This window comes from Pteropus vampyrus, unplaced genomic scaffold (genome assembly GCF_000151845.1).
Source record: "Pteropus vampyrus isolate Shadow unplaced genomic scaffold, Pvam_2.0 Scaffold85, whole genome shotgun sequence".
In the NCBI taxonomy this organism is placed as follows: domain Eukaryota; kingdom Metazoa; phylum Chordata; class Mammalia; order Chiroptera; family Pteropodidae; genus Pteropus; species Pteropus vampyrus.
In genome coordinates this window covers 2216595-2231228 of record NW_011888866.1, presented here as the reverse complement: position 1 = coordinate 2231228, position 14634 = coordinate 2216595, and the positions used below count along the sequence as shown (strand labels likewise).

At 39.8% G+C, this 14634-nt stretch overlaps 1 long non-coding RNA gene and 1 pseudogene across 2 annotated transcripts in view; both read left to right on the top strand.

Annotated features, from left to right (window-relative positions):
* The window catches only part of LOC111742018, a 53840-nt gene that overhangs the window by 12825 nt on the left and 26381 nt on the right, over positions 1-14634 (top strand). The window lies entirely within an intron of this gene.
* On the top strand, positions 12167-12285 carry LOC111742064 (annotated as a pseudogene).

Genomic DNA, 14634 nt, shown 5'->3' with positions numbered 1-14634 from the left:
ATTCACTATCTTGAATCTTTATAGCTATTTTGTGAGGTAGGTAACATTATCCTCTTTTTAAAGAAATCTGACATTGAAAGAGGCAAGATAACTTGACCACACGAGTAAGTGGCAGAATCAGGATTCAAATCCAGTTCTGTCTGGCTTCAAACCCCAAAAACTTCCTACCATGCCTCAAAAGGCACAGATGACGAAGATGAGGAGTTTCTCTTTTTAGGCACCAAACTCTGAGAGCCAGTACAAGGCAAGATCTCAGACACATTGTTGCCCAGTCTTGCCTGTTATGTCTCTAAAGGTGGATGCCTCCTTCATGAAGAGGTTACTGGCAGGTACAATGGAGACATTTACTAGAGAGCTGAGCTATGTTAAAAATAACAACAAGGTATTTACTCCTAATCCCGTTAAGCTTCCTTGAGCTGTGTGCAAGCTGAGCAGGGGAGGGCATGTTAATTGGCCCTAGCTAGGGTTGCTATTATAATCCCCCACATTTTCCCACCTCAACCAGGGCTTAGTGTCACTTTTTCTAGTGCCGGTTGGTACAAAGCCCTCACTTTTGTTGTTGTTAGGATGAACAATCATAAAACTGATGTGCTAGTTATCAACAAAGAGGCTCAGATTTGGGCCTCTTTCACTGGGTATGTAGTCCTTTTCACTGGGTATGTAGTCCAGAGGCAGAAGGTGCTCCAGATGGGGACTGACCGGTGGTACCAGAACTCAAGGGTTTGTGTTTTTGCCAGTCTCAGATTTATACACAGGTCTGGTTTGGAGATCCTACAGGCCTGAGGAGATCTGGGGTGGGGGTGGGAGGGACCTTCCCTGGGCAATAGACAGAACAACCCTAAGCTGTCTTGGGCAAGTAAAAGCGTGTTTGGGTTTTCAGACCTTCCCAAAGAAGTACGTTCTTTTATTTCCCTCAAATATATGTTTTAGTCTATCCAGTCACAAACTTTTCATCACCAAAAATCCATTTTACAATCTTTCCCCTATATGCTTCTTTATTCAAAGAACTTTTATCCACTAAGCTGAAGGTTGGCTTTTTAAATTCTCTGTGAATTAGATATTATCAGCAGAAAAGAGAATTCTAGCCCAAAGCCAAAGAACTTGAGATTTTACTCAGCCCGTCTGGGCAAACTTATCTCAGATAAAATATGATTTTCCTTAGACCTTTTTCCTGAAATGTGGAAAATAACTCCATGCACCTAGTCACACTGCCTTTTATAGATAAATCCCCAGTGCTCTGATGACCTGGATTTGGAACCACTGGTCTAATCCACACAGTTCACTTAACTTTATGGTCGACCTTGAGGAGGAATTACTCTTACCTGCCACTCCTATCTTTGGATCAAGATGATCTACATACGAAATGAGATAACACATTCCTTCAGTTTAGAAATGACCTAACAATTTTTAAAATTGAGGTATTATTTATATACAGCAAAATTCACTTTTATGTACAATTCTGAGTTTTGACAAATGCATACATTCATATAACCACCGCTATGATCAAGATATAGAGCACTTCCATTGCCCCCAAGACTTCCCTTGGGCTGCTATGTAGACATCTTTTCTCTCCACTTCTAGCCCCTGGTAACCACTGATATATTCTTTCTCCCTTTTGCAGATTGTCACATAAATAGAATCATCCTGATTGTAGCCTTTTGTGCCTTTTTCTTTCACTTAGTAAAATACATCTGAAATTTATCTGTGTTGTGTGTCGCCATAGATTTTTCCCATTTGTATTGCTGAATAATATTCCATTGCATGGATACATTACCATCTGTTTATTCATTCACTAGTTGATGGACATTTGGGTGGTTTCACATTTGGTGATTTTGAATAAAACCACTATAAATATTTGTGTACAGGTTTCCATTTCTCTTGGATAAATACCTAGAAGTGAGATTGCTGGGTCATATGAAAAGTGTTTATTTAACTTTGTAAGCTAACAAATTGTTTTCCCAAGTGGCTGTGCCATTTTGCATTCCCACCAGTAATACATGATAGTTACGGTTGCTCCCCATCTTTACCAGGACTTGATATTGTCAATTTTTTAAAAAAAATGAGGCATTCTAATAGGTGTATAGTGGCTTATATTTGATTTTCCCTACTGACTAATGGCACTGAGTTTATTTACGTGTGCTTATTTTCCATCTATATATGTTCTTTGGTAAGCTGCCTATTTGAATCTTTTGCCCATTTTTAAAAATTGGGTTGTTTTCTTATTGAACTTTGAGTCCTTGATGTATTCTGAATATAAGTCCTTTGTCAGATATGTGTTTTGCAATAATGTTCTAGCCTATAGCTTGTCTTTTCATTTTCTTAGCAGCTTTTTTTACAGAGCAGTTTTTTTTGTTTTTTGGTTTTGTTTTTTGGGTGTTTTTTTTTTTTTTATGAAGTCTGGTTTATTCATTATAATGGATTAGCTTTTGGTGTCATTTCTAAGAAATTTTTGCCTAACCCATTGTCACAAAGATTTTTCTCATATGTTTTCTTCTAGGAGTTTAATAGTTGGATCAAGGATTAAGGTTCTTTTTTTAAAAATATGGATATCCAGTTGTTTCAATGCAGTTTGTTGAAAAAACTGTCCTTTTCTATTTAATTGCTTTTGTATCTTCATCATGTATGTGTGGGTCTGTTTCTGAGTTCCCTTCTTTGTTCCATTCATCAATACCACTTGGTCTCAATTACTATAGTTCCATACTAAATACTGAAATGAGATTGTGCAAACCCTCCAACTTTATTTTTCTTTTTCAGAGTTGCTTTGATTATTCTAGTCCTTTGCCTTTCCATATAAATTTTAGAATCAGCTTGTTGATTTATACAAAAAATGTCTATTGGGATTTTGATTGGGATTATATTGACTCTATCAATCAATTTGGGGAAGTTGACAGACAACAATATCTAGTCCTCCAATCTGTATATTACTTCACTTGTTTAGGTTTTCGTTGATTTCTTCTATTAGTGATTTTCGGTTATCAGCATATAGGTCCTGCATGTATTTGTAAAATTTATACCTAAATATTTTATGGGTTTTGTTGCTTTGGTGCTATAAATGGTACTGCTCTTTAAATTTAAATTTTTAATTATTCATTACTAACATAGAAATAAAATTTGTTTTTGTATATTGACATAGGTCCTCTAACTTACTAGTTCTAGTAGCATTCTTTAAGATTCTTTGGGGTTTTCTATGTAAATAGTCATGCCATCTGCAAAATGAGACCGTTTTATATTATCTTTTGCAACCTAATTGTTTTATTTCTTCTTCTTGCTCTATTACATTGGCTAGGGTCTCTAGTACAATGTTGAATTGACCTTTATATGATAGGCACTTTGATTTAAGGAAAGGCTTTGTTATTCTTACAAGACGATGGTAGAATTACTATATTCTCCTAAGGAACCTTGATTCTAAGGAAATAGCTGTTGACATTCAGCTCACTAATAATATTTAAAAGCTGTTTAGCTGCTATGTCTAAGACCCAGTACTCTTCAGTTTACATAGATTATTTTGTTTGATCCTTACAACAAACAGCCTTATGAGATAGATATTATTAACTCCATTTTTGAAATGAAGAAACCGAGGCTCAAAGAATTTAAGAAACTTGCCTAAGATAACAATTTATTCTTTTCAAATGATGAATTCAAATCTGTTATTTTATATCTCCGGGTCCATGTTCTTCCCACTACACTATACTTGCTTATGTTCCAAATCATTTTTAGTAGATCTCAATCTTGTCTACACATGAGAGGCCTTTGGAGAGCTGTTAAAAATTATGGATACATGCTCCTCCCCGCCCCCCCCCCGCCCCCTCCACACAATTAAATCTAAATCTCTGGGCCTGGGGTCTGGGCCTGGCTACTTCGTTAAAAGCTCCCAGTTGATGCTGAGCTACAGTCAGGGCTGAGAACATTGGACCTGCCACCCCTAAGGACAGCACAATGACGGGAGGTGCCTGGTCTTTGGGTTTGGAAGCAATGAGTAATGAATGCTTAGCAGGAGGCAACTGCTACATCTGCTTTGGGCTTGGGAGGCCCAGGGCTATAAAAGGCAAAGCTTTCTCCTTCATTTATTAAATGCTAGTAAATCCAAGGAGTGTGTCATGGTATTTTAGCATCAACTTATCACACATGTTTGTGCTGGCTTACAGTTGAAATCTTGATGGAAAACAGGTGTGACTCCTCAGAGCTGCTAAGGACTTAATGGGTTACAAAAGGATGCTAATGAAAAAGTTTGATGAGAGGAATGCTGCTATTTTAGAGGATATCGGAGAATTCTCATTTCTCAGAGGGATTTGGCCTACTGGGACATCTTTCAAAGTAGAAAGCAAAGTTCTTTGCTTCACTGTGGGCGGCAAGAGCATCCCTAAAATGTGCTGCCTGGAGCAGCATAGTTACTAAGAAGTAAAATCTTCTCTCTTACATGACAGACTGAATCTGAGGCTGCATTATTGGCACAATAAAAGGATTGCATTTTTTGGCCAGGTATTACTAAAACGTTAGAATGCTTTTAGAAATTTTCCCACTCCAGATACACCATCCAATCTGGGTAACGTTACTGTGTTTGAAATGTCCCTATAACATGGACCATATTGTTGTCATTATTTTAAACTTACTTTTTCCCATGATAAAGGTAAAATGCACATCGTGGAAAATTTAGAAAATGCAGGACAGTAGCAAACATATGGCTGAGGAAAGTGCTGGATGACTGGAACCACACTAGAACTTTTGGATACATCACCTCATTTAATGCTCACAAGAATGCTCAGAGAGGAGAGGCATTATTCCTGTGTTCAGATGAGAACACTGAGGCTCGTTGACCTACAGGGATTTGCTCAGAGCTTGCACATGGAGACACGTGGCCTGGCCCCAAAGCTCATTCTCATACCACTGCCCTCACAGCCATAGCACATTTTGGAATATTTTCTCTAGGCTTTATCTTTCTTAAGCAAGCACTTTTATTTTTGATATGACGTTTGAGTTCCATACATTTGAACACATGAAAAATGCAGTTTTGCTTCCAATTTTTTTTTTTTAATGTGATTTAATCATAGAGATGGTTTTCCAGGTAGCTTTTAGCCTTTGAGCATTCATTTGGCGGATAACACACTATTCGAACACCAGGTTTCAAGAGGAGTTCCTCCCAGATAAAAAGTTTGTCTTGGTAGACTTGGCCATTGATGAAACTCGGTTCAAAGAGCACATCGCTCTCATAAAAAAGAAGCGGGGTGCTGAGGGAATGAATGCCGAATGGCAAAGCCAAAGGGAAGTAAAGACTTGGGTTTTCCCACCACTCAGACTGATTACAGCTCAAATTATTTTTTAGCAAATCACTGTCCTTATTGCCCATAAGAAGAGAAGCATTTAAAAATTAATGACTTTTTTTTTTTTCAAAGAGACAGGACGACATGGGAGATCGAAATAATGATCTTTCCACGGTTATGTGGAAACCCATAAAGAGGGAGCGGAAGGTCTGTGCTGGCTTCTCGGAGAGAGTGCCTTGCACAGCCCCTATCCTCACTCTGCAGGCTGAGCCGGCTAAGGCTGTGGGAAGCAGAACAAACACATGAGACAGAAACAGGCCCCAGGGAGACAAGGGCGGGCTGTGGAGAAGAGAGCCAGGCCTGGATTTCTGGCCAGAAGGGCAAAAGAGGAGACCACTTTTGTCTTAGAACCCTGTGCAGTTATGAAAATCCCCAATCCAAGATGGTAGAAATCTTTGTAGACTGGCAAATCTCCTTAATAACCTCTGCTTCAGGTTAAAGGAACAAAACCCACATCTGCATTTTCTGGCTAATGCCTTGCCTTGGCTTTCTTTTTTCACAGCTGATTCATTGACCCACACTGGAGTCTGTGGGTGGGTGGATGGGTGGAGACCATAAACACGGACATTTACAAGATAAAGTAAACATTTCTCGATGCAAACTGGATCTCTCTGCTTGCTTTCAATTTAAGGGCTTTGCTACCAGGGCTTCCGGTGGGTGATTGTCTCCAACCCTCCACCAAATGTCCTGTGTTTTCTCCTTTTCATATTTCTATCCTCTGTTTTTTTGGCTGAAGTATAAAAGAAGGAAAAATCTGAAATGTTTTCTCTGACTCTCAAGGCCCTGATTCCTACAAGGGAGAATGGAAAACAAACCACTCTTGGACTCTTAGCAGAAGTGGCAGCAATATCTCTGCTTAGAAATCTGCAGGTGAAGGATGGAGCGAAAAAGTCTGTTTCTCATTAGAGTTCTTGGCAAAGCATTTTGGGACGCATCTGGAAAAGAAGGGAGAAGGACTGTCGGTGAGGGCTGTTTAATAAGCACCTTTCTCCCATCACGCGTCTGTTGGCTTTTCCCTCTCGGGATCATCTGGGACCAGGTTTCCCAATCCCTCTGTATCCCCCTCATGCGTCTGAACACATTCAGAGTATATTGCATAGAAAGTGAAGCCTCCAAATAAGGAAAACCCATTTACTCTCATTTTTCTAAATGTCAATTGAAGTTCTGCAGACAATCTCCTTTTCACAGATGCAGTGAATTTCAAGGGCAAGAGTCAATAATATGAATCCCTTATATTTATTTGTGTGGAATTACAGTTTTCAAGGTGCTACCTTAGCCATTGTTTTCATCTAAGCATCACAACGTTTGCTTGATGTAGCAGATCTCCAGTTTACACAAAAATAAAACAAACACAAAACAAAACCAAAAACCCTAAGGCTCAGAGAAGGTAGGTGACTCACAGAAAGTTTCACAGCTAGTGGGAGCCAGAACTGGGACTAGAACGTACCCTGTGTATTTTTTCTTTATGGCACTTACCGCAAATTTTAATCAGAGTTTTGTGTGATTATTTGCTTAATATCTCCCTCACCAGTGAGACTGTAAGCCCCACTACTCAGCACAGTACCTAGGACATGATGGGCACACACAAAAAGTTTGTGAAATAAGTGAACAATTGAATGAAAAATCGCCCAACACAGTGGTGAAAGCTAAACCCACATCAGCTTCCTAATTTCCTTGGTTAGCTAGCCAGTGAGGGCTTTCCCAGGGAAATTTCCGAAGATTCTCATTGATGCTGTGTGAAACCCTTTTACTAAATATTGAGAAAGGTCCTAAGAGGTTAGAGGCTGGGAGAGTGTTAATCGCGTAGGATTTCTGCTGGTTGTCAGTCTAGGGAGCGTAAGGGACAAATAGACCAGAGGTATCTAACAGAAGTTAGCTCATGCTACAGGGGTAATTTCCAGCTCCCTGTTCCAGCTGTGTGTTCTGGAGGCCCTTCACTGTTTCTTGGGTGGGTGCCTGAGAGCCTGAATCAGTCTGAGTAATGAGCTCATTCTCCCTGGCCTTACCCACCAGTCCTGTGGCCTGGGAGAGCTCCAGAACTTAGCTGCCCAGCATCAAAAGGTGGTCATGGCACAGATCGTCCAGTTCACATGGAGAAACTGAGACCAGAAAAAGGGGAAGGACTTGTCTGGTCGTAGTGGCAGAGCTGGAAGCAGAATCTGGGACTCCTGATTCTTTGTCTGATGTTCTCTCCAGCACCACTGAGAAGGTGTGCTTAACACTTGGCATGCATTCAGCACTGTCTATACTGGATTCTAAAAAAGGAACCAAGCTTGAATATCAAATACGCAAAGATTAAACCTACAAAATAAGTATAAGTTATGGTCCCATCTTCCAGGAACTTACAGTTTCATTGGAGAATGCAACTAAATTCTTAAAGTGGTGACCAATGAAAACTTCCAAGTTCAAGCTATTGCAAGCTACATTGTATACAGAACAGAGGTCTAGGAGAAAACTTGCCAACTATTAACTACTCTACAACTCTCTCTTGAGTGCAAGTATGGCACAGTGAGAAATTTCTGTGAGTCAGGATATCCTTACGGGTACAGTGCAGTGGCAAAGGGCACAGTCTGTGGAGTTAGACATCCAATCTCTGCCACTTCCTGGCTCTGTGACCTTGGGCCTTCCTCAGGCCTGATCTCTTCTGTAAAATGAGATAAGGTAATAAAGATACTCCTTCATAGGGTTGTTGTGAGAATTACATCCTGTGACAGTTATCAGGCATAAGTTGACACACAATAAATAGTATACATTATTATCTATAAAAATAAAGCTACATGGAGCTAGAATGGGTTATCTCAGGGAGGCAGTGTGTCGCCAGTCATCAGTGGTATTCAAACTCTGGCTCAAAATTATAAAAGGAATTCACTTTTAGAAGGGAGTAGATCTTAGAACCAGGTGACATTTAGATTCCTTCCCAGACTGATCCCAAGGTCAATTTTGAAGACTTTAGCTGGCCCTGAAAATGACGAGGTGTTGGCCAAGTGGGAAGAGGGAAAGATGGCATCCTAGAAGATGGGAACAGCATGGGCAGAGGCTTGAAGTAAACTGGAATTTGAAGGCACAGTTCTGATATCCAGAACTTCATCCTACTCTGGTTTTCTGAGCTTTTTGCAGCTAGGTTCTTTATATACAGCTTCTAGAAGGGCGTCCAGAGTTACAATAACTTAAGTCTTCCGCTTATGTGTATCTGAGTTTCATGAACTATTCAGGGAGTTTGTGATAATGATTTTCACATTCGTACAAGTGAGTTTTAACCATGATGGTTCACTCCTGCTCATCAGGGCAGTTTTCCAATGGGTCTCACTGATTTCCTTATGAATTCAGCTGAGACAACCCTTGTCCCCACCTGAAACAAATCTGTCAAGCCTCTCTCTGCACAAACGTTCATGTGGGGCACCATTATTGGAGGTTGAGCTGGCAAAGGAAAAGTATTTTCCTAAAACGAGTTTGCTTTGACATTCACATGAATTTATAGAGTTTAGTAGACATCATTTAAGAAAAGTCTGCTATCGTATTCAGTTACCCCAAGATCTAATGATATACAACTTGTATCAGCAAAATTAACAGGCGGGAGATAATGATTCTGATTTACCCAGAAATTGAGACTGCCCAGGGGTCCCAACAGAATGTACTCTGTTCAGAGATGCTGAAAGTGATGATAACCTAATGTGCAAAGTAGCACTTAAACAATGTCTGATCCCCTCCATAGGACTGCTTTCAAAAGGCTAATTGGAAACAACCCCAGATATTTTATACTCTCTCATTTTAGTTATAACCAGCTGCTTTATCTACAGTTCAGACAGAGTTGGCAGCTGGAAAGGGATGGGAGTGGGGAGATTTTTCCTAGAGGCCCCCAGCGGGGCCCTTTGCAGAAGGCAGCTATCTCACAGGCCACAAAAAAAGAGAGATGTTTGGGATCTCCCCTCCTTGCCTTCCTTGATGCCTGGGGACCCCCTGAATGAGAAGGAAAACCACATGCTCCTTTGTGGCGTCATGCATCTTTCCTACCCGTGGCTTTAGTGACCATTCTCTGCTGTGCTGGCCTTTGTCTTTTGGAGCCACTGACAGAGGGAATCAGTTCTGCTGCTTCACAGGGGAAGCTGACAAAAGTTTATCATATCCTCACTGCTTACGGTGGACCTATTTTTCATAGAAATGTGTCTTTCTGCAACAAGGACGGGCCCAAACTTGGCTTTCAACAATGGTTTGTGTCTGTCTTGTTCACCACTGCATTCCAAGCACAGTCAGTACCAAGCACAGTCAGTACCAAGTCCACAGGAAGCAAGTAGTATGTGTGGATGGATGCCCTGTGCTGTGTGTAGGTTAGTTACATGGCTGCCAAGAAGGTGCACTGGGTGTTGCACGTGCCTGGGAATAGGGAGGGTTAGGATGAGTTATGTTCATTTACCCCCTCTCCCTCAGAGAAGCAAGTTTACTAGGTTAGGGGTACAGGAGAAGTGGGGGTGAGGGCCCTGAGAACCAAGCACAAGTCTTCCTCTCTCGACCGTGAGCAAAATTACCTTTCCTGTCATTAATCTGTGACTATATAGTTTCCTCACTTTCTAAAAGGTCAGCAGAACATTCCCTTCCTACTCCAAAGGGTGTTAGGGACATAAATGGCAAGGACAAGGTGATGTGTAGATGCCAGGCTTCATGCTGATGGCAGAATCAACCCTTTCCAAGAACTACTGTCCTGGAGCTGCCCAGCATCCTCAGTGTCTTAGTCAGCTCAGGGTGCCATAACGAAATACCACAGTCTGGATGGCTTAAACAACAGGCATTGATTTCTCATAGTTCCAGAGGCTGAGAAGCTCTATATCAAGGCGCCGGCCAATCCACTTTCTTGTAAGGGGCCTCTTCCTGGCTTGTGGATGCTGAATCATCACATGGCGGATAGAGAGGGGGCTGTGGTCTCTTCTTTTTACACTGATTATGATCACATCATGTCCCCGCAACCCAGACCTCATCTAAACCTAATTACCTCCCAAAGACCCCCCCCAAATAACATCACATTGGGGGATCAGGGCTTCAACGTGCAAATTTGGAGTGGGGAACACACTCCGTCCATGGCACTTAGGAACTCATCTTGGGAAGAGCCAGGCAGTTAACTGCTCACAGGTCAGTGAATGAAATAGTTCCTAAGTTCCCTCATGTCCCCGATGTGCTCAGGCTTCCAGGAACTAAGAACAGGCCCATCCAAAGAGGCACACTTAGACAAAACCAAGTCTAAGTGTGGTCTGTTACCTTGTGCACAAGTGGGCCTGCTTGGCCGAGAAGGTCAGGGACCCTTATCACCTTTCCTTTTATGGATTAATACATATGCCTGAGTAAAAGTCAACCCTGAACACTAGGCTTCATTTTTTGCCTTTTTCAAGTGAAAGACTAAACAAAAAACACTTTGCGTGCCAAGTTGAATATATAAACTTTTAAGAATATAGATGGTAAAGTTAAATTCGACTAATGATATTTAATTCATTACTTACAACAAATCGTGATGTAAAATAACAGAGAAAGCTTGATCTTTTTCCTCTCTTGCATTTCATAAAATAATTTTGTTCAAACTCCTCATACTTGTCTTCAATATCACGGTCTTCATCCCTGGAGCTACTTCCTGAGTCCTCTCACAGTCCATCATCTTTAATCACTACATTGTTTGAAATTCAGTACTTTTTGAACTTATGTTTCTTCTTGTCACTGGAAATTTATTCCAAGCCACAAGTACCCACTTGCATAACCCATTGTAAGACAAACGTTCTAAGCTTTTTTAAAATGAGTATATATAGTATTTCTATAACATAACCACTTACAGGACCATTTTGAGCAATAATCTTTAAGAAGCTTGTTTATAGTGATAGCCAGTGCTCAAATTTATGAATTGATTCTTTGCCCCAGGAATAACTAGTACATTTCTATTAATTTCTCTGCTTCCTTTTTAACAAATTCTGTCAAGTGAGCTTCTGTTCTCAAAAATACACTTATTGAGAGAATATCTTGTAATTAAGAGCTTGTCTCAGGTCACTCTTTTCGAAGGATAATTTTAGGGAAGTGGTATATTGACAGTACCTTTAGGAAAGGTGATACTCTGTAATTATTTAAGGCCTTGTTTCCCTCCAAGAGAAGGCTTGATGATGGAAATTCCTAGATGCTCTTAGTCTTTCAGAGAGCATCTTCCATCAGGGAGCCTAGCTTCTCAACTGATATATATTATATCCTTTCGCTGCTAAACTCCTGGGTTCGGTCTTTAGCCCATTCAATGGCTATAGAATGTGTTTGTATTTTATAAAGAGGAGACCAACCTAGACCAGAGAATTTATTCTTCTGGAATATTATTGGACAATGCAAAACTGTATAAAAATTAATTTCTGAAGTTCTAGGCACGGAGATATCTCTATCTTGGTGTGTCATCGTTGCTTATGAAATTTTTACCTTATTCTGAAAAGGAGAGCACTCTTAATTGGAAGGTGATGAGTGGAATAACAACACCTACAATTTTCATTCATTAAGTATCTCCTATTAAGTTTTTATTGTGTGACACGCATTATGTAAAGGACTTTAAATATATTATCTCATTCATTTTCTTTTTCTAGCTTCTTGTATTACACTATTAATTAATTTATTTTCAATCTTGTTTCCCAATAAGGTATTTTAATGCTTGAAATATAAGTAATGTGTTATTGGCACTCCACAAGTTTTATTATGTAGTTTTTCATGGTTGTTAAAGTCTTAATATTTTGTAATTTTTATTGACTTTCTCTTTAATATACAATTATTTGAGGGTATGTTTGTTTCTCATTGTGCATAGAAAACATGATTTTTATACTACAAATTATTTAAAATTTGTTGATGTCTATGGCCATGCTACCCTGAACATGCCCGATCTTGTCTGATCTCAGAAACTAAACAGGGTTGGGCCTGATTAGTACTTGGATGGGAGACCACCTAGGAATACCAGATGCTGTAGGCTTAAAAAAATAAAATAAAATAAATAAAATAAAATAAATAAAATAAAATAAATAATAAGGTTTGTTGAGACTTTCTTTGGTAATATGGTCAACCTGTGCTTGAAAGGGATATGTGTTCTCTGCTTGGATGCAGTACATCTATACCAGATCAGGTTTACTAAATTAGCTCTTCATCTCTTACATATCTTTCCTATTTTTTGTCTGTTTAATCTATTGGGCGCTGATAAAATGTATTTAAAATAGTCTGCTATGAATATGAATTAATAAATTTCTCTTTATAATTTAGTTATGTTAAGTGCATACAAATTCATAATTGTTATATATTCTTGATGGGATGTTGGTTTTATGATTATGCATTATTCTTATTTATTCCTAATAATGTTTTGGCCTTAAATTTTATTTGGTCTCATATAAATGTTGCTAGGTATGTGTATTAGTTTCCTAGGGCTGCCATAACAAGTTACCACAGAAATTTATTCTCTCACAGTTCTGCAGGCTGAATGTCTGATATCAAGGTGTTGGTAGAGCTGACTCCTTTGCATCCTCATGTTCCTTGGCTTCTGAAAGTATAATTCCAATCTTGCCTCCACCATCACATGGCCATCTTCCTATGTGTGAATGTGTCTCTCCTCTTCTTTTAAGGACACTAGTCACATTGGTTTAAGGGCCCACGCTACTCCGGTATGACCTCGTCTTAACTAATTACATCTGCGATGACTCAATTTCCAAATTATGTCACATTATGAGCTGCTGGAGGTTAAGACTTCAACATGTCATTTTGGGGGACAAAATTCAACCCATAACAATATATTTATTTTTAGTTTGCGTTGGATGGGTAGATCTTTTTCTAACTTTTTATTTTCAATCTCTCTGTGATTTTGCTTTAGGTGTATCTCACAAACTTTGTTCATTTTATTTAATCTGATAGTCTTTTAATAGGTAATCTTTTTACATTTATTATCATGACTAATATAACTTTTTTTTTCATATTTTGTTTTCTATTTACCATCCTCACCCCTCCTTTATTTTTTTGGCCTCACTTTTTTTCCTCCTTTCTCGCTATCTTAGCCTAGACTTCCCCAAAAAGCAGAGTCTAAGATAAAAAGCTTGTCTGCAGCTTGTTTATTTTAAGAAATGATTCAAGGACTAGAAGGGGAGGTGGCGGGAAAAGTAAACCAGGGATGACAGGAAAGCTGAACACCACCATGGGCATATAGGGCTCCGTCCCAGAAGGGACCCTGAGAGGAGGTATATAAAATTCATTTCAGCCTTGTGCACAGATAATATTGTTTTTCGAATGCAGCTATGTCATTTTAATTTTCTCTTTCTATACCACATATCACTGTTATCTGTTTGGAGTATATTCTTCATAGTATAAACTTATACCACTTAGCTTTCATTTGACTTTCACATAATTCCATGAGGTACTTGATCACCTCCATTTTAGAAATGAAGAAATTGAGGCTCAGAGAGGTGAAGAAACTTGCCTGAAGTCACACAGCTGAAAAGCAATGGAGCCACAGCTCAAATTCTGGTCTCTCTAATTCCAAAGCCATTCCTCTTAAGCATAAACTCACCTGCCTTATGTGGTGCTAGGTGTGAGTCGAAGCCAGCCCATGCTTACTTGAGTTTCAGTGTCACTTCTCATCTCAGCCTCATCAGTCCTTAAATGGGGTTCAGTACTTTTATGAAGAGGAACAGCAACAAGACCAGGCTACTAACACCAAGCTACTAAATGGTCTTTGTGTGGGTTTGAGCTGATCTCTGTCTAAATAGGAGAATTTTAGAGGGACTCTGAAAATTACAGAAGCCGAGAGACTGCAGAACCTTTATTCAAGGAAGGATTTTGGGTTTTTTTGTTTTTTGTTTTTGGCCCACAGCTCTATTTCCCAAAGAATATGGAATACTAAGTAAATTGGTAATTATCGACTAAGTTAGAGGCAGCTGTGATTGAGAAATTAGCCATGACCATTTTTCTTCTGTAGGCTAACTGGAAAAGAATGTGAGGTATGTTTCCCTCTTCTTCTCCAGAGGCCTGTGTGTCTTAGAGGGCTGAGCTTCTCTTGCCACAGGGGCAAGTTAGAGGCTGTTCTTAGATTTTCTAAGAGTCTAGAGACTATGCTAATTGTTAGAGATGGAGAGGGCTGGGAAAGGGCTGGGGAGGAACCCAGGGACCAAAGGTCATTAAGGGTTGGCAGGATCTTTGAATGCTGGGCTTGGACCAGACTCCCTGGTGGTGACAGGGCCTTTGGGGAGTGACTAAGAGTATGGGAGAGAGATGGCTAGGGACTGAACAGTCACCTTGTGGCCTTGCATTTGGAGAAGATGCTGTAAGCAGCAGCAGCAGCAGC